We start from the raw sequence: 20555 nt of genomic DNA on the forward strand, positions 1-20555 counted from the left end.
TCTGTCCTTACTCATTTATCTTTGATTAATCAATCAATCGATGGTATCTATTGAGTACTTACAGTGTGCCAAACACTATACTAAGCATTTGGGAGAGTGCAATACAAAGAATTGGTAGATGTGTTCCCTGCCCACATAGAGCTTTCAATCTCTAGGGGGAGACAGACAATGTAATGAATGTTTGCTTGTTTGTCTCCCCTAATAGATTGAAAGCCCCTTGCAGGGAGGGACTTTGATTGTACTCTTCAAGTGCTTAGTACCGTGCTCTGGACACAGTAGGTGCTAGTTAAATTCTGGGATGAAGGCTGATGTTGTCAAGAACTAACCACAATATGGGACACATGTGGTGAATCAGTCCCCACCTCTGAACTGAGTACCCCACAGAAGAGACAGCAATCAACAGCAGTTTGTAAAAACTTTACTGTGGCTGATAAGTACATAGCTTAAAGTACTCTTTTGCCCGCCCCTGTGCAAAATCTCTGAGACAGTATTTTTTTCTAGTCCTATGTTGAAGGCCTACTACACTGCTTAAAAGGGGGCCATCAGACCAGGCTTAGTCGTAAACCTGAGTCACTTTCATAAATCAAACAATCTGCACAGGATGGAGACATAGCCTAGACCTCTTTCTCAAATACTTGGCCCCAGATACTGGATTTTTACAAATCCTCTGCTGGCATGCACTTTTCCGATGAAATGAATGTGGAGAAAGGCAAATGTTTTATTTGGTAGAATCTTAATGGTCCAAATGTAAATTTCAAAATCAAATATTTGTTTTGCTGGCAATCTTTTGTAGATGGCAGCTTTTGTCTCAGTTGCTTGCCATTAAGACAGTTAACTGTTTCTACAATTATTTCCAGGGACGAAGTGCTGTTCTAAAGTCCTCCCCAGCAGGGAATAGGACTGCAATGCAATCTTTTTGCTGCGTTCTAATAGAAAAACAAAGTCCAATCAGTGGGCAAAAGCTAGTGATCCTGGTTTCAACATATGAAAACAGAAGCAAAAGTTTGCTAAGCAGGCACTGTGTCATTCCACTAAGTTCAAGGCTCCTTTGTGCCAAGGGGGACCATTCACAACCCTTGAATCAGTGTAGAAATTGCCATGGGCTATGTCTCTAACACAGAATGTTCCCTTCTTCAGAATAGGAAGATTGCACCACACAGAGAAGCTCCAGGAATTGAGAGGTTATCTGCCCAAGGTTGCATTTTTATAAAATAGGGAAAAGAAAACAGAACCCCAAGTGACTGCCTTAGAAGTCCCAGTACCAATCAATGAGAAACTAAGGCTTACAGTCGTCCTTATCCCCAAACTACAATTCCTTTCTGCAACATTCCACAATTACACGGCTCCAGCTTTCAAATGAAGAATGTAAAAATGTGCACAGATTGGTAAACATCCTTCAATCACAACCATCTTTGTAGAAAATTCCAGGTCCTTCCTTTTTTTGTAGATTCTATGAATTTTATGCTGATTCATTTCTTCAGATAACCTTCTGAAGTCATACTTGGGGTGGGAACAGTATGTACATAGAAAACTCCCAAGAGTAGCCTTAGATGAGAATCTGACTGGAACTTTCAAAAACAAATTCAAGATCGGGTGGAGCTTATCTATCATGGGCATTGTTCAAAAGTCAGTATGGAAGTTAGAAGGCCTGGATTCTGTCCCCACTTCTACCACTAGCTGCCTTGGACAAATGACTTCCCCACCTTACCCGGGGTGACACTTTCCAGCCTGAGAAACCTAGTTCTCCTCCTACCTCTCTGACTCTTTGAGCTTCTCTTTTGCTGCCCCCTCCTCCCCAGCCTTGTGTTTCCGCCCCCCGCCCCCCAAAGTGAGGGACTCCTTGGAACTCAATTCTGTTCCCTCTGATCTTTTCCTTTTATTCTTCCACTTGCACGATTTCATTCAACAGCTAAGGATGGGTGACACCCAGATCTTCCTCATAAGCTGAGATCTCTCACCTTCAACATCACTCATATTTCTCATGCTCTGTAAAACTGTATCTCCTCCAAGAAGCCTTCCCCAAATTAAGCCCTCATTACCCCCACACCCTCTTGCTTGATAAATACGATTGATTGACTGATTTATTGCATCACCCATGCACTTGGATCTGTACCCTTTAAGCCCTTGATATTCACCTCACCTTCAGTCCCACAGCATTTATGTAGGATTTATTTTAATGTCTGCCTCCCCCTCGAGACTGTAAGGGTAGGTGGGTAGGGAATATATTTACCAACTCTGTAGTATTGTACTCTCCCAAGTTCTCTCCCAAGTGAGAGCAGCGTGGCTTAGTGGAAAGAGCACAGGCTTGGGAGTAGAGGCTGTGGGTTCTAATTCCGGTTCCGCCTCTTGTCAGCTCTGTGACTTTGGACAAGTCACTTAGCTTCTCTGTGCCTCAATTACCTCATCTGTGAAATGGGGATTAAGATGGTTAACCCCAAGTGGGACAATCTGATAATCTTGTATTATCAGATTGTCCCAGGGCTTAGAACAGTGCTTGGCACATAGTAAGCGCTTAACAAATACCATTATTATTATTATTATTATTATTACTCTCCAAGTACAGTGCTGTACATGACACAAGTGCGTGCCCAATAAGTTGAACAGTGCCTGGCACATAATAAGTGCTTAACAAATACCATAGTTATTATTATTATCATCATTATTATTATTATTATTTTTCCATTGATCGACCAATTCTAAAAGCCACCTCCTCTATGAGGCATTCCTTGATTAATTCCCCCACCTTTCTGGTCTTGCCTTTGAGAAGCAGCATGGCTAGTGGAAAGAGCATGGACTGGGAGTCAGAAGACCTGAATTCTAACCCTGGTTCCACTTGTCAGCTGTGTGACCTTAGGCAAGTCACTTTTCTGTGCCTCAGTTACCTCATCTGTCAAATGGGGAATAAGGCTGTGAGCGCTCTGTGGGACAGGGACTGTGTTCAACCCAATTATCTTGAATCTACCCCAGCTCTTAGTACAGTGCCTGGCACATAGTAAATGTTTAATCTACTAGTTTAAAAAATCTGTTTTTCTCTATTAACTATTTATTTATCCACTTGGGTTTATTATTTCTATGTATTCTACTCTCACGTTATTTTCACTATTGTATATTCATCAACCCATTTTTGTTTGTCTTCATTAGACTGTGAGCCCCACGTGGGACAACCTGATCACGTTATAACCTCCCTAGCACTTAGAACAGTGCTTTGCACATAGTAAGCACTTAATAAATGCTATCATTATTATTATTATTATTATAATAAAATTCTCGAGGGCAAGAATTACATGTTATACTTCATTCATTCAATTGTATTTACTGAGCTCTTACTGAGTGCAGAGCACTGTACTATGCATTTGCCCTGAACTAAGCACTTGCCCTGAACTAAGCGCTTCTTCGGCACGTTCCCCAGGTACCTGGAGTTCACTATAGTCCTGGGCACAATAGTGTTGTTGATAATGTTTTTGGATGACCTGATGTGGCGAAGTCAGGGCTTATTATCTTCCAATTTAAGAACTTCTTCTTAAGCTCCCCATCACTACTGTCCAGCCTCTCAATCCAGCTCCTCCTCTTCCTCCATTCTGTAGTCATAATTCCCATCACTTCACTCCACTCTCCTTTTTTTCCTTCCTAGTCTCTCCAGCTGATCTTTTATACTGTCACTCACCTCTTTTCCCAAGTCTTTTACCCTCAGGGCTGGCTTGTATTTATCTAGCTTTCCTTTCTTGGTTCACTCTGTTCACATGCATACACCACTCCAAGCTGTTTTTCCTCCAGCCCTTGTACTATTGGCCTTTGATGAACAACATCCTGTATCTTTCCAAATACTGTCCTGAGGTGCCTCATTTTAACAGCTGTAGTTTTGCTTATATGCCTTCACATTCTTTCTAACTTCCCTCAGCATCTAGTTCAGTGCCATGACTGCAGGGAAGGGTGTTTGTTGACTGCTTCCCTGCTTGGGGGAAAAACAGGCTGGTCATAATGCCAGTCGAATATTTTGCTAGTCTCCTAAGAGTTAATATCTACTTGGGGTGGGAGGAGTAAACTATGAGTCAATGAGACAAAGAAAACAAATAAGTGTAAAATTGCAGCCTGTTCTTTATGTTTAAGGAACACATTTAGCATAATGCTTCTGCCTGCAAGATCTTAGAAGAGGTTCAGAAGAGCCATCAGAGAACACAGACAACATTGTTGATCAGAAAGCTAGTCAGATCATTTCTATAAGACATGAAAGAGGTAAGTGGAGTCTCAACTCCAGGTGGGTTTCCTAGAATCTCTGCTCTAATCCATTTAAAGAAATCTATTTGTCAGTGTGTGTGTGTGTGTGTGTGTGTGTGTGTGTGTGTGTGTGTGTGTTGTGGGGGTGAGGGTGGGGCTGTAACTCCACAGCCTTGTGTACTCCCAGCTGTGCCAAAAAGACTGTCTTCTCAGAAGAGCCTCTGTCTCCTGCCTGGAGAGCATCACACCTTGGAGGAGTTGGCCCCAGGTCCCCTTGAGAGCCCCAGGCCCTGGACCCATTGGTGAGGAAGATGGCCTTCTGCCATGCCAAAAAGCAGCACAGCTCCTACCCACTTCTGGGTTCTAGCCTGTCAGATGAAAGAGTTGTCATGGTAGAGTCTGACTGGGTGGCAATATGTTCCAGTGAGCAGGAATCTTTCACAACATAAGCCACCCCACCCCTCCCACTCCCTGGTTCCTGCTCTTAGAAATGTTTTCTCCCACCTAGAAGACTGGCTGGGTTGGGTGGTGGGGAGAGGGGGAGCTAGCTGGGTGAAGGAATCCCAGGGCACCTTAGTGGAGCAGACTCATCCATTCCCTTTTTGAAACGATTCAATCCCTGCTTGGAAATCTGGTATTCTACCCTGGAAATGGGGCCACGATGAATAGCCTTCTTTGAAGAAGAATTGGTCAAAGGATCCTAGCAAATGTGCCAATGAAAAACAGATTGGAAAAATTGGGGAATTGTTCCCTTTTCTCCTATAAATAAGAAATGGATCATTATTTGTCTTTCCTTTTTTTTTTCTAACAGGGTGGATTCTGCATTGCTGTGGCAAAACTAAAAAAAAAAAATCCCACACATTTTATTTGAAAAGAATGAAGAGCCACATCGATAATGGCAGAACAGTCCCTTGAAACACTGTGGGTGATTCCATTCCTGAGATATACCACAAAAATCCCAATAATCTTATAAACACGATTAATAACACTCAGTCCAGAGCCTTTTCAGAAGATTTTCTTTTTGACAAGCTGTTCAAATTGGAAATGCAAATAGCATAATACTCATGGCAGAACATCCAGAGGGAAAATCAGCTGGGGCATAAAGTATTTTGTGTGAAGACCAGAAACTTATTTTTTTTTAAGTTATTAAGCTACAATTGAATGGTTTATGCCCATAGCTCTGGGAAATTGGAAAAACCATGGAAAATCACTAAATCTTCTGAAATGATTGTGATTTAGCTTAAGGTCCTATTTTATTTTCTATTGCCTAAAATTTTAGGGCTGGCTGAATGGTAATTCCAGAGGTCATCACAATCATTCCCCTGGCTCCAGGCAGGATGAAGCTCTTCATTATTTCAGCTTCCAGTTAAAAGAATGTCATCCCTGTTCTTAAAGATCTCCAGGGAAGGTGGTTCTACAACTTCTCTTGGTGATACACTCTTGTGTTTAAAATGGTCCTTGTATTGATTAGATTACTGAGACCATGTCCTAAGAGATCAAATCTCATGTGTTTGTGTTTTTTTAAAATGGTATTTCTACCGTCCATATCCCACATGGGGCTCACAGTATTAATCCCCATTTTACAGATGAGGAAACTAGGGCACAGAGAAGTTAAAAGACTTGGCCAAGGTGGCACAGCGGACAAGTGGCAGAGCCAGGTTAAGAACCCAGATCCCAGGCCGGTGCTTTATCCACTAGGCCATGCTGCTTCCCACACTGTTTTCCTTCTTTGTACTGGCTGAGGGGAGAGATATGCATATTGTCTGTATAAGAGATGGATTCCATGTCAATTTGAAAAAAAAATTCATTCATTCATTCATTCATTCAATCGTATTTATTGAGCACTTACTGTGTGCTGAGCACTGTACTAAGCACTTGGGAAGTACAAGTCAGCAACATATAAACACGGTCCCTACCCAACAACGGGCTCACAGTCTAAAAGGGGCAGACAGACCACAAAACAAAACATGTAGACAGGTGTCTACATGTCTATTCAGTAGAATTATAACTATAAGCACATCATTAATAAAATTAATAGAGTAGTAAATATGTACAAGTAAAATAGAGTAATAAATACATACAAATATATACAAGTGCTGTGGGGATGGGAAGGAGGTAGGGTGGGAGGGGGTGATGGGGAGGAGGAGAAGAAAAAGGGGGCTCAGTCTGGGAAGGCCTCCTGGAGGAGGTGAGCTCTCAGTAGGGCTTTGAAGGGAGGAAGAGAGCTAGTATGGCAGATGTGTGGAGGGAGGGCATTCCAGGCCAGGGGGAGGACGTGGGTCGGGGGTCGACAGCAGGACAGGAGAGAAGGAGGCACAGTGAGGAGGTTAGTGGCAGAGGAGCGGAGGGTGCGGGCTGAGCTGTAGAAGGAGGGAAGGTAGGTAAGGTAGGAGGGAGGAAGGTGAGGTGGAGGGGGCAAGGTGATGGAGAGCCTTGAAGCCGAGAGTGAGGAACTTTTGCTTGATGCATAGGTTGACAGGCATCCACTGGAGATTTTTGAGGAAAGGAGTGACATGCCCAGAGCGTTTCTGTACAAAGATAATCCGGGCAGCCGAGTGAAGTATAGACTGAAGCGGGGAGAGACAGGAGGATGGGAGATCAGAGAGGAGGCTGATGCAGTAATCCAGTTGGGATAGGATGAGAGAATATGGGCAGATTCCACCAACTTCTTGAAGGTTTTGTGTTTTCACCCAGCCCTTAAAAAAAAGATGGCATTTATTAGGCGCACACTATGTGCCAAAGTACTGTGCTAAACATTAGAGTACACGCAAGATAATCAGATCGGACACAATCTTAAAAAGAGCATACTTTTTCACTCACATTTCCAGTACATGGCTCATGTACAACTTCCCTGTGTATGTCATCAGATTGGTCCAGGAACAAATATGACTGACAGCCAAGGCCCAGAAATTTCTAACAACTCTGTTTTCCTTCATTCTACTCCTGATGACCCCTCCCTACCCTTCCACCACTACTGGCCCTCTGCTGTCCTGGCTGGGCTTTGGGGACTGCTCTGTGGCTTCCAGAGAGGCAGTGAGGTGAGGGAACCGGCAAAGGGGTTGAGGTGAATGGCCAAGCCCAAACAGATTGACATGGTGACCATAGATTTTTCCAGGCAGATTTGGAGGTAGGACTGGTGAAGGTAAAAGCTGTTTTTGCCCTAGTCAGAGTTTGGGTCTCCTCCCTCCACTGGAGAGCCCTGCTGGTTAAGTGATCCAAAATATTGTTGTCTTGAGTCCAAGAATGGATCACCACGCACCATGACTATAAATACAACTATGAATGACCTGGCCAAGGCCAAATTGAGATCCTGGCCAAGGTCAAATTCTCAAGGTCAAATTGAGATCCTGAAAAAGGTAAAGGAGGAGACATACTTCTACAGAGTAGCCTGGAGCAGGACTGGGAGGAGACCCCAAGACATCCTGACTGTCTTGGAAAGTTGGAAGAGGATAATCCTGAGCTTGGTTTTTGGTTCTAGGGCTTTGTTCGAATGCCAAATGGGTGGCTGTTGACATCAGTTTGTTCTTGTGAATCAGCAAAGAGCTATTTATTTCTCATTCATTACACTGAAATGCATGTACTCTTCACCCTATCCTCCCCTCAGAGAAAAGGCTGAAAGATATTTTCAAAGAAAGATTAAAGGAGTTTGAGTATCTTGTCTAGGAAAAGGGAGAGAATGTTAGCAAAGTATTGCAAGATTTCAATACATAGTTGCCACCCATCCAGTAATGACCGGATAATCTGCAAAACAAGAGCCCTGTTCTTGGGGAGGAACATTCATACTGAATCTCCTAGGTTCCAGTTACCAAGCCTCTCCCAGCTTCCACCTCAAACCCTGGACTTGCTTCAGGGGTTTCAAGGACTATTTTGGGAGTTCAGAAGGAGACAAGAAAATCATTGTGGGGGTGAAAGAGGGTCTGTTGGGGAGGGGGAGGCAGCGGGAACAGCAATTTGGGGGCAGGGGAAAAAGCTGGGTTCAGAACAGTGCTAGAACACCAAAGAAACCTCCAGGGGAGTGGAACAGTTTCAGGCCCTTTCCTCAGAGGTTCTTGTCACCTCTGAGAGAGACCCAAAAAGTTTGGACAATGGAAGCTTCCAGGAAAAATGGCATTGCTTAGATTCTACTGGTCCTAATGTTCAGAGAATAAATAGCAAATCATCATGAGCTGATGGGTTCATGGTGGGGGACCTCATCAGAGAACGTCTTCTGGGGAAGGTGATTTTGAATCTCTTTGGAGAAGAGAGGGCTGAAGCACGAGTCAGTCAGTCAGTCAGTCAGTCAATCATATTTATGGAACACTTACAGTGCAGAGCACTGTACTAAGCGCTTGGGAGAGTGCAATATAACAATATACAGATACATTCCCTGCCCACAACGAGCTGGCCAAGGGAAAAGTGTGACACTGGCACAGAAGAGGCAAAGATAGTTCCATTATTTCAACAGTCATCAGTATTGACTGCACATTCTCCAGCCTGGGGTTGCCCCCAAGAGGGGGCTAGGATGAATGAGTTCCCAATGCCCACATAGCAACTCTGTGGCTCCCCAGAGGTTTCCCCAAACTAACCAGTGTTCTTGGAATTCATTCATTCAGTCGTATTTATTGAGTGCTTAATTAATGCAGAGCACTGTACTTGGAAAGTACAATTATTTGGGTTCAGGGACCAACCAGGGCAGAGCAGACCCCTGCAGTCCACTGACCACAGGTAAGGGCCCGTTCACAAGAGCCGTCCAAACCCAGGGTCCTCAAAATACAGTGAAAGAACTGGCAAGTTGATGAAAATGCCATTCATATATTATTATCTGCTATGTTGTGAGGTAGGTCAGCATTAGAGCCACTTTACAGAAGTGGAAATGTAGATCCCTATTGATTATGAGGTATCTGCCCATTTTAAGGTAATTGTCATTTGTTTTGACACAATGCATCATGTTTATCTTCAGTGGAGAACACAAGCAAAATTGAGAATGAAGGGTCTTCCAGCTTTTAAAGAAAGAAATATGGAAAGATGGATATTTGGGTGGGGAATGGCTCTCATGGTATTTCACAGCTTTAAAGCTAAAAAGGGAATGGAGTAGCAGCAGAAAGAAACCATCAAGTCCAAAGGCCCTTCTCTCTCACTTTTCAAATAGAACAACCATATTGTGTCAGCACTTAGAGTTAAAACTGTCTGCACTGGAGAAATTTCAAAGAAAAAAATGAGATTTTAGTAAAGACATTACTTCCTAACTGAGTTTCCATGGCAACATTCAAAGTGGCCTGTTACACATTAGTTGGAAATCGTGAACTGGTATTTAATACCTGTGATAGTTCTTATTCATTGGTAAACTACAGTTTCTGTTTGCTCATTGAAAACCCACCATCTTTTCTGAAGAACTATAGGGGACCAGATTTCTTTCAATGATAACATTGTGTTTTTTCTGACACAATGAGCTCAGTAGTCCCAAGACTTTAAATCGCTCCCTTACATTACCTATATTGTATACATTACATAAATTCATTCATTCATTCATTCAATCGTATTTATTGAGTGCTTACTGTATGTGGAGCACTGTACTAACCACTTGGAAGAGTACAATATAACAATGAACTGACATATTCCCTGCCTACAATGAGCTTATAGTCTGGAGGGGGAGACAGACATTAATATTAATAAATAAATTACAGATCTGTACATAAGTGCTGTGAGGCTGGAAAGGGGAATGATTAAAGAGAGCAAGTCAGGGTGACGCAGTAAGAAGTGAGAGAAGAGGAACGGGGGCTTTGTCAGGGAAGATCTCTTGGAGGAGATGTGCCTTCAATAAGGCTTTGGAAAGGGGGAGAATCTGTCGGATTCGAGGAAGGAGGGCATTCCAGGCCAGAGGGAGGATGTGGGCGAAGGGTCGGCAGTGAAATAGATGAGATCTAGGTTCAGTGAGAAGGTGAGCATTAGAGGAGCTAAGTGTGTGGGCTGTGTTGTAGTAGGAGAGTAGCGAGGAGAGGTAGGAGTGGGTAAGGTGATTGAGTGCTTTAAAGTCAATGGTGAGGAGTTTTTGTTTGAGGCAGAGGTTGATGGGCAACCTTTGGAGTTTCTTGAGGAGTGAGGAAACATGTCCTGAATATTTTTGTAGAAAACTGATCAGGGCAGCAGAATGAAGTATGGACTGGAGTGAGGAGAAACAGGAGGCTGGGAGGTCAGCAAGGAGGCTACGAATTACTCCTTGATAGTTTGGGAAGAGTAAGGGAGAAGCAGCATGGCTCAGTGGAAAGAGCCCAGGCTTGGGAGTCAGAGGTCAAGGGTTCTAATCCCGGCTCCACCACTTGTCAGCTGTGTGACTTTGGGCAAGTCACAACTTCTCTGGGCCTCAGTTACCCATCTGTAAAATGGGGATTAAGACTTTGAGCCCCACGTGGGACAACCTGATCACCTTGTATCTACCCCAGCACTTAGAAAAGTGCTTGGCACATATTTAGCGTTTAACAAATACCATCATTATTATTATTAATAACTCTTTCAAGTCACTAGAGGACAACTTAGTGCATTGCTGCATACTGGGCACATACACAACTGCAGTGCATTAAATATTACCCAGGGCTCCCCCAAAGTTCCTGGATCTGTATGTAATCTTTGGGCACTTGATATTCACCCCACCCTTAGCCCCACAACATTTATGTACCCATCCATAATTTATTTATCAATCAATCATATTTTATGGAACACTTACTATGTGCAGTACACTGTACTAAGCACCTGGGAGAGTAGAACACAACAATATAACAGACACATTCCCTGCACAAAACAACCTTACAGCCTATATTAATGTCTGCCTCCCCCTCTAGATTGTAAGCTCCTTGTGGGCAGGGAACATGTCTACCAACTCTGTTGTACTGTAACTCTCCCAAACGCTTAGTACAGCATTCTGCACATACTAAGTACTCAATAAATGCCATTGATTAATTGATTGATTTGTCAAAGAGCCAAACATACCATTTAAGTATACAATAAAGTAGTTTATTTCATTGAGAGCCAAATGGTTTCAAATGGCTTGTCCCCCACCCAGCATGACAGCATCAGTTTTAAATGCCTCACCCCTGCCACTCTTGTGTAATACCCACTCACTGGTGGCTAGGCCAGACTGACTTATAATAATAATAATAATGATGGCATTTATTAAGCGCTTACTATGTGCAAAGCACTGTTCTCAACTGCCTTAACTCTGCCCTCTCCTCTGCCCAGCAAAAGTGCTTCTCCATCTTAAATGACTCCCATGACCATTGCCCCCTCCAACTATTTCAGACATTTAACTACCTGTCTTCAAAGTCCCAGTCCCCCTGCCTCCTCCATCCCTTGCCCCAGTGACTGTGCCACCTATTTAACTGAAAAAATTGAAACCATCAGGCGTGATCTCCTTAAAATTTCCCCAGCTCCTCTCCTCATTGACTCTCCCATCCTTCCCAGTGATGTCTCAAGAGATCTCCCTCTTCCTCTCAAAATCTACCCCTACCATCTGCACCTCTGACCCCATCCCTTTGCACCTTATAAAAGCACTTGCCCCCTCCTTTCTTCCCTCCCTGTCATCATCTTCAACTGTCGACTTTCCAATGGCTCCTTCCCCACTGCTTCCAAACATTTCCATGTGTTCTCTATCCTAAAAAAACCCCTCCCTTTACCCCAGGGGACCCTCTACCTATCACCCCTTCTCCCTCTTCCCATTCTTTCCCAAATTCCTCAAGCGAGGTGTGTACATTCACTGCCTCCATTTCCTCTCCTCCAATTCTCTCCTTGATCCTCTGCAATCTGGCTTCTGCCCCCCTCCACTCCACCAAAACTGCCCTCTGAAAGGTCACCAATGATCTCTGATCTCCTTTTTGACAAATCCAATGGCCTCTACTTGAGGCCAATCTGGCTTCCATCCCCTTCACTACATAGAAACTGCCCTCTCTAAGGTTTTCACTGACCTCCTTCTTGCCAAATGCAATGATCTCTATTCCATCTTAATTCTCCTCGACGTTTCAGCTGCCATCATCACTGTGGACCGCTCCCTTCTTCTAGAAACATTACCTAACCTTGGCTTCACTGACACCATCTTCTTCTGGTTCTCCTCCTATCTCTCTGGTCACTCCTTCTCAGTGCCCTTCACTGGTTCTTCCTCTGCCTCCCACGCTCTATCTGTGGGAGTCCCTCAAGACTCAATTCTCAGCTCCCTTCTACCTTCCATCTACACTCACTCCCTTGAAGAAGTCATTTCTTCCTTGGCTTCCACTACCATCTCTACACCACTGATTCCCCAACCCCCCCTTCCAGATCCAACCTTTCTCCTTCTCTGCAGTCTTGCATTTCCTCCTGCCTTCGGGACATCTATACTTGGATGTCCTGCCAACACCTCAAACTTAAACATGTCCAAACCAGAACTCCACATCTTGCTATCCAAACCATCTCCTACCTGGAGACTTTTCCATAGCTGTAGACAACACCCTTGTCTGTTGTCTTGGAAGCCCATAACCTTGGCATTATCCTCTGGTCATTTCTCCCATTCAACTCATATGTTCAGTCTGCCACCAAATCCTGTTGGTTCTACCTTTACTAGATCCTGTAAGCACAATGGATACAGCACAGGCCTGGGAGCCAGAAGGACCTGAATTCTAATCCCAACTCTGCCACTTGTCTGCTGTGTGACCTTGGGCAAGTCACTTTGCTTCTCTGGGCCTCAGTTACCTCATCTGTAAAATGGGGACTAAGAGTATGATCCCCATGTGGGACAGTTAATGTCTGTCTCCACCCTCTAGGCTGAGCTCCTTATGGGCAGGGAACACAACTACCAACTTTCTTGTATTGTACTCTTCCAAGTGCTTAGTACAATATTCTGCACACAGTAAGCAGCAGAACAGTGCAGTGTGGCTTAGTGGAAAGAGCATGGGCTTGGGAGTCAGAGGACATGAGTTCTAATCCTGCCACCACCACTTGTTTGCTGTGTGACCTTGGGCAAGTCACTTAACTTCTCTGTGCTCAGTTACCTCACCTGTAAAATGGGGATTAAAAGTGTGAACCCCATGTGGGACAATCTAATTATCCTGTATCTACCTCAGTGCTTAGAACAGTGCTTGGCATATAGTAAGTGCTTAACAAATACCATTATTGTTATTATTATTGTTAACCCAATTAACTTATATCTATCCTTGTGCTTAGAACAGTGCTTGACACTTAGTAAGTGCTTAACAATGCCATAGTAACAATAATAATAATAATGATACCCACTATTGCCTGAGGCTCCGGGTGGAGGGTTATAAATGCCTCACCACCCCCACCTAGTCCCTTGCTCAAGAATCATATTGGATTCGATAAAGAGCCACCAAAAAAGCCTTGAGCCAGAAGCTGTAGACCCCTGTTCTCCACTCTGCCCATAACTGTAAATGATGCAGTCATTTTCAGATAGGTATGGATATTTGGACTGTTCTATGACTATAGAATGCTATCAAAAGTCCTGAGCTTTAAGGGAAACAATGTCATCTCAATCTCAATGACTTTCCAATCAAGAGGCTCCATCTCTCTACATCTGCTTATGTAGTTTTAGTGCTCTCTCTCTCAATTTAGGTGAAGTCTAGCATGTTCAACAATCAATGGATGCTTTTCCTCCTCCATGGTAAGCTTGCCACCTACCTTTATGGAAATTGCACTGTCCAGAGGATGGGCAGGGGATGAGATAAAATAGGAAATTCAAAGCTGTCCAATTATCTACCTGATCACAACTGCTAAGGCTGAAAAAGGTTTGTAGATTTCCTCAATTAACACGAATAATCTAGCCTTGCCTATAACAGCTTTCAGATGAAAAGAAAACATTAGACTAGCTCTTTGAGGCAAAAAAACAGCTGTTAGTGGTTTAATCTCTAAAGATTTGGAGCTATTGGATTGCTTCTTTGATCTTTCTGTTCCTCTCTTCTCTCTCTTGCCTTGTATTTTTGTTTCCCTGCTCTTTTCTGCCCTCCACAAACCCAAGACCACCACTCTTTTCACTCTCTTTTTGTTGACTATACCTTAAGCCTATAAGTAGAAGCAGTATATCCATATCCATATCCCCTCCTACCTTACCTCCCTTCTCTCCTTCTACAGCCCAGCCCACACCCTCCGCTCCTCTGTCGCTAACCTCCTCACTGTACCTTGTTCTCGCCTGTCCCGCTGTCGACCCCCGGCCCACGTCCTCCCCCTGGCCTGGAATGCCCTCCCTCCACACATCCGCCAAACTAGCTCTCTTCCTCCCTTCAAAGCCCTACTGAGAGCTCACCTCCTCCAAGAGGCCTTCCCAGACTGAGCCCCCTTTTCCCTCTCCTCCTCCCCACCCCCCCACCCTACTTTCTTCCCCTCCCCACAGCACTTGTATATATATTTGTACAGATTTATTACTCTATTTACTTTACTTGTACATATTTACAATTCTATTTATTCACCTCCCTTCTCTCCGTCTACAGCCCAGCCTGCACCCTCCGCTCCTCTGCCACTAATCTCCTCACCGTGCTTCGTTCTCGCCTGTCCCGCCGTCGACCCCCGGCCCACGTCATCCCGCTGGCCTGGAATGCCCTCCCTCCCAAAATCCGCCAAGCTAGCTCTCTTCCTCCCTTCAAGGCCCTACTGAGAGCTCACCTCCTCCAGGAGGCCTTCCCAGACTGACTTCCCTTCCTCTCCCCCTTGCCCCCCCTCCATCCCCCCGTCTTACCTCCTTCCCTTCCCCACAGCACCTGTATATATGTATATATGCTTGTACATATTTATTACTCTATTTATTTATTTATTTATTTTACTTGTACATATCTATTCTATTTATTTTATTTTGTTAATATGTTTGGTTTTGTTCTCTGTCTCCCCCTTCTAGACTGTGAGCCCACTGTTGGGTAGGGACTGTCTCTACATGTTGCCAACTTGTACTTCCCAAGCGCTTAGTACAGTGCTCTGCACACAGTAAGTGCTCAATAAATATGATTGATTGATTGATTGATTGATTGTTAATGATGTGCACATAGCTTTAATTCTATTTGTTCTGACATTTTTGACACCTGTCTACATGTTTTCTTTTGTTGTCTGTCTCCCCCTTCTAGACTGTGAGCCTGCTGTTGGGTAGGGGCTGTCTCTATATGTTGCTGAATTGTACTTCCCAAGTGCTCAGTACAGTGCTCTGCACACAGTAAGCACTCAATAAATACGATTGAGTGAATGAGTGAAAGAAGCAGCCTAGACCAGTGGAAAGAGCACAGAACCGGAGATCAGGAGACCTGAGTTCTAATCCTGACTCTGCCACTTGCCTACTGTGGAACCTGGGGCAAGTCACTTCCCTTCTCTTTACCTCAGTTTCCTTATCTGTAAAACCGTGATGAAATACCTGTTCTCCCCTTTTTTATACTGTGAGTCCCACATGGGACTGTGTCTGAAGGCTCTGTTATCTACCCCAGCAATTAGTAGTACAATGCTTGGTACATAGTAAGTGCCTAACAAGTACCACAATTGTCAGTATTATTATTCAGAAACATTTAATGGCATCTATCTGGGAAAGACTCAAGAAGGGTTTGGAGATCAGAGAGTAAGTTGGTGGAGAGAGCAAATAGGGAATCGAAGGTTATTAGGGGAGCTTACGGAACTAGTCAGTCAGTCAGTCAGCCCAAAAGAATCAGGATGGAGGACCAGGAAGAAGATGTGAAACACTTGAGAACTTCCTTAAAACGGATGACTGAAATCATTGTTTAGGTTCTTCCTCTTTACCTTCTACCTCTTTTGAGAGGAAAAGGTCATTGTCTCTGCTTCAGAAGCAAAGTTTTTACTGGTAAGATTTAAGTCCTAATTTATTATCTGAAAACTCTGTCATCAGACTGCAGCTATTTCATTAGGTTGTGATCATTTTCCAGACAGATGGAGAAACAGTTATAGCTGCAGTATTAGGTGACTGCAATTCCTGATAGCCTAGTGTTCTGTAAAAACTCCAAGAGGTACCCTGACCATAGCTGCTAGGAATTTCACTGAGGGGATGATTCCATCCGTTCATTTCAAATTATATACTGGGGGTGACTGATTCAAGAATATACCAATTTCAAATTTGTGGCTGCATTTTGCCCCCAAATCTATCACAGACTTTCCATTTGTCACATTTGTGATTGTTATTTTCCTAAAGACTGTGCAAACACGACAGATTCTATCTTGTATTTTTTTTCTAGTTCTCACTTTGTGCTACTAAAATTCATTCTGTTCTCATTTTCATTCACGTGGCCAAATGTGAATTTCTCACCTTGGTGGATAGAGGTCGATCTGGGTCCCTTGAAAATAGTTTGGGGAAATACACGGGATTATTGTAGGCCTGGGAACTCCAGGGCTGGCAGTCTAAAAAAGTGATTTAGCAATAATACAGTCCAATTTCCAAGGAGAAATATATTGCTTTCTTATTGAGAAACGCGTGCTTCCGAAGGGCTTTGTCATTTGCAAACTACCCAGTGAGAGAATCCTTTTCCTTTTAATAATAATAATAATAATAATAATAATAATAATAATAATAATGGTGGTATTTGTTAAGTGCTTACTATGTGCAAAGCACTGTTCTAAGTGCTGGGGGGATACAAGGTGATCAGGTTGTCCCATGTGGGGCTCATAGTCTTAATCCCCATTTTACAGATGAGATAACTGAGGCCCAGAGAAGTTAAGTGACTTGCCCAAGATCATACAGCTGACAAGTGGCTGAGCTGGGATTTGAACCCATGACCTCTGACTCCCAAGCCCACGGTCTTTCCACTGAGCCATGCTGCTTCTCTGCTTTTCCTCCATCTCTCATGTTTGGAAAGGAACTTACTTCATAATAATAATAATTATGGTATTTGTTAAGTGCGTACTGTGTGCCAAGCACTGTTCTAAGAACTGGGGTAGATACAAAGTAATGAGGTTGTCCCACGTGGGGCTCACAGTCTTAATTCCCATTTTACAGATGAGGGAACTGAGGCACAGAGAAGTTAAGTGACTTGGCCAAGATCACACAGCAAACAAGTGGCAAAACTGGGATTAGAATTTACATCCTCTGACCCCCAAGCCTGGGCTCTTTCCGCTAAGCCATGTTCCTTCTTCACTTCATGCAGTCCCACTGAAGAATCCACTGTTTGCTTACTATGGAAGGAGCTTGTGAGTGTCAGGCAGTGACATTGATGATACATGTTTTTTCTAAAAAGAAACAAAGGACTTGTTTTGGAAAGAGAGGAAAGTCCCACCTGCAAAAAGGGTCCGGACCTTTCAGTGGAGAGGCAAGGGGTGTGGTAGGAAGGGAGAGTCAGATGTGGGGCTTGTTTGTTTTAACCTTGCTAGTTCTCATCTGTTTGGAATGTGTGTGTGTGTGTGTGTGTGTGTGTTTGTGTGTGTGTGTGTGTGTGTGTGTGTGTGTGTGTGGAGGGGATTAGGAAATCAATGTTTTTCAAATAGAGAGAAAACAATATTGAAAACAAAGATTATTCATGGCCTGCTTCACCTAGGGCATGTGAACAATGAAGAGGAAACTGGAATTTAGCATGTTGGTGGGGAGGATTCCTTGCTGCCTGGGGGACTTGGATGAGAATGGAGATAGTTTACTCTGGGAACTCTGGCTGCATTGCTCTCAATCAGTTTGCCCCCTGCTAAACAATCTACTTTTAGCTGGGGATCTCGAGGATGAAAATTTCACAAATGGTGATTTAAAGATGAAAGAACTACTGTAAACCCACAATTTCCTTGCTTTTTTGGGACCGCTAATATTACATTATTTTACACTAATTCTGACTCAGCCTGCTGCTACCTCCGGCAGCTGATGAAAGCTTCTGAAGAGCTGAAATTAGAGAGTGGTTACCAGAAGCCTTGCTTTCTGGTTGTGTCAAAAGCATTGATGACTCACCGTGGCCAGCAGAGAGAGAGGTTCCTTCTATTCCTCAGAACCTGGCAGATGAACTAGGGGGAGTCAGCTCCCCCTAGCACCCAGGCCCAAGGTATGACCCAACATAGAATTCATATCGTTCTCTGGGGAATCCTTACCGAACCCCACCTCGACTCTCACCGTCTCCTGGCTGTCCCTGACCAGGGAGCACACTGAAGAATTAGGGTGTTGGTGCGTGTTGAAAAAAAATATTTGACAAGATCCTAACTGCCAACACTTTTCAGTGGGATTTTGACCTTCGAGCACACAGCATGAAATCTGAGGTTAATATGTAAGGGAAATGTGGAGGTTGGAAGAGGGCTAATGTTCCATTCTAGCTGACTTTTCCTGTCTCAAGACTCTGTTTTCTTCCACAGCTCTTGATGAGCAAGGCAGTCAGCTCCAAAAAAGGAGAAATCAGATCTAAATGTGTGTGTTTTTTTGAGTATTCAAATAACTCTACAGTTCTGCAACTGTCAAAATCCAGAGAAGGGGAGTGAAATATGACTGCCTATTTCTAATGAAAACCCTTTAACCTTTAGGATCAGGTGCTGAGTGCCCAGATAAACCCAGAAAGGGGATTTTTTTTTTTAGCACAGGTGACATTAGCTGAAAGGCATTCTTTTTTTTTCCTTTCCCTTTGTGAAGTTCAGGAGCCAAGCTAACATAACCAAAATGAAGTCGAGTTGAACAACATTTGGTGACTTGGACCCCAAAATGGATGCCTGGGGTTTGAGTGATCCAAATCTGTTGTCGACACTTCCCAGATTTCTGGGGTAAATTCCTTTGCTTGGCTTTGGTTTAACAGCTCTGGCTGAGGGCAACTCTCTTTGCTGCTTTTGGCTTTCCTACAGCCTCAGCCCACACTCTTCTCCCATCCCCATCCCACCAAAGGGCTGACTTCAAGCCTGCAGGCTTGCCTAGTCAGCCATTCTACACTTCCTCCTTCTCTTTCCATGCAGTCTGAGGGAGGTCCTCCTGCCCCAGATGAGCCCAGTGAAGTTGCCAAAGAAGACAATAAATATAAAGAGTGCTTCTTGATCTACCATCTGTCTATCTGACAGACAATTACTCTCCCCTTATTGAAGTCTTATTGAAGGCACATCTCCAAGAGACCATCCCTGACTAAACCCTCCTTTCCTCTTCTCCCACTCCCTTTATTCATCCCCCCTCCCACCCCCACAGCACTTATAATAATAACAATAATAATGGTATTTTGTTAAGTGCTTACTATGTGCAAAACACTGTTCTAAGTGCTGGGGGGATACAAGGTGATCGGGTTGTCCCACCTGGGGCTCACAGTCTTAATCCCCATTTTACAGATGAGGGAACTGAGGCACACTTATGTATAGATCTGAAATTTATTTATATGTAAAGTCTGTCTCCCCCTGCCCCAACACACACAGACTGTAAGCTCGTGGTGGGCAGGGAATGTGTCTGTTTATTGTTGTATTGTACTCTCCCTAGTGCTTAGTAGGTGCTCAATAAATACAATTGACTGAATGAGTGACTGTGCTCTTTTTCTCTTTCACGCTCTTCTTCTCCATTGTTTCTGCTTCTGACCCGACCCTCTTGGCCATTACATCTCACCAGAACCACAGACCTGGAATTTGGGGAGGCAGAGGTTGACTGCTTCAGGACATAGAAACTGCACTCCCACCACCAAGCTCATCATCAGCCTCATTAGCAACTGGTAGAAGCTTACGACCTAATTGTAGCTAGCCCAGACAAGGTGAACAAAGACGGCAAGGCATGGTCAGACTAACATATACCATTCCACAGTGTCATAACAAATTGCATTTTTAAACATAGAAGTGGCCTAGAGCATGGACTCTTTTCCTCTTTTTACATCCCTCCCACCTGTCAGTGGCAGCACTCTGTTCCTGGCCAGCTCCTGAATACATGATTCCTCTCCCCCCTGAGGCTGTTATCTAGATCTGTGGAATTTATGCTTTATTGATGTTAGCAGTTCATTCTAGTCACCCTATACCTTTGCTTTCCTCCATTCATATGGGAGCCCCCTGGGGGACTGGGATCTGGCTGATATGATTATCCTGTACTCTCCCTAGCACTTAAGCCAGTGGCAAGTTAGCATCTGGCAAACCCTTAGTAAATGCCAATGCTAGATTCTTCCAGATTTTAAAGGGCATGTCAATTCAGGTACATGAGGCTGTGGAGGGGGTGGGGGAATGGCAAAGAACATACTGGTGATTTGGCATTTGTGGAGAGGGAAACTGCAGTCAGAGAGGTGAAGTGATTGGCCAACTTGTACTTCCCAAGCGCTTAGTACAGTGCTCTGCACACAGTAAGCGCTCAATAAATACGATTGAATGAATGAATGAATAGTCACCCATTAATACTGAACCTAAAACCTGGTTCTCTTGGCTTCTAGACCATATTACCTCCCTTTGCAGCATAATTTCCCCTTGCAAACTTGAAGACCTGAATTCACCCAACTTTCAAA

The 20555-nt window shown here is 43.9% G+C and overlaps 1 protein-coding gene across 1 annotated transcript in view; it reads right to left on the reverse strand.

Annotated features, from left to right (window-relative positions):
- Window positions 1-18101, reverse strand: part of SLC6A6 (solute carrier family 6 member 6) — a 196371-nt gene extending 178270 nt beyond the window's left edge. The window contains exon 1 of the mRNA XM_038772387.1: window positions 18074-18101. The gene's annotated coding sequence lies outside the window, so the exon portion shown is untranslated. The remainder of the gene's footprint in view (window positions 1-18073) is intronic.
- Window positions 18102-20555: the final 2454 nt, after the last annotated feature.

Source organism: Tachyglossus aculeatus, chromosome X1 (genome assembly GCF_015852505.1).
Source record: "Tachyglossus aculeatus isolate mTacAcu1 chromosome X1, mTacAcu1.pri, whole genome shotgun sequence".
NCBI classification, from domain to species: domain Eukaryota; kingdom Metazoa; phylum Chordata; class Mammalia; order Monotremata; family Tachyglossidae; genus Tachyglossus; species Tachyglossus aculeatus.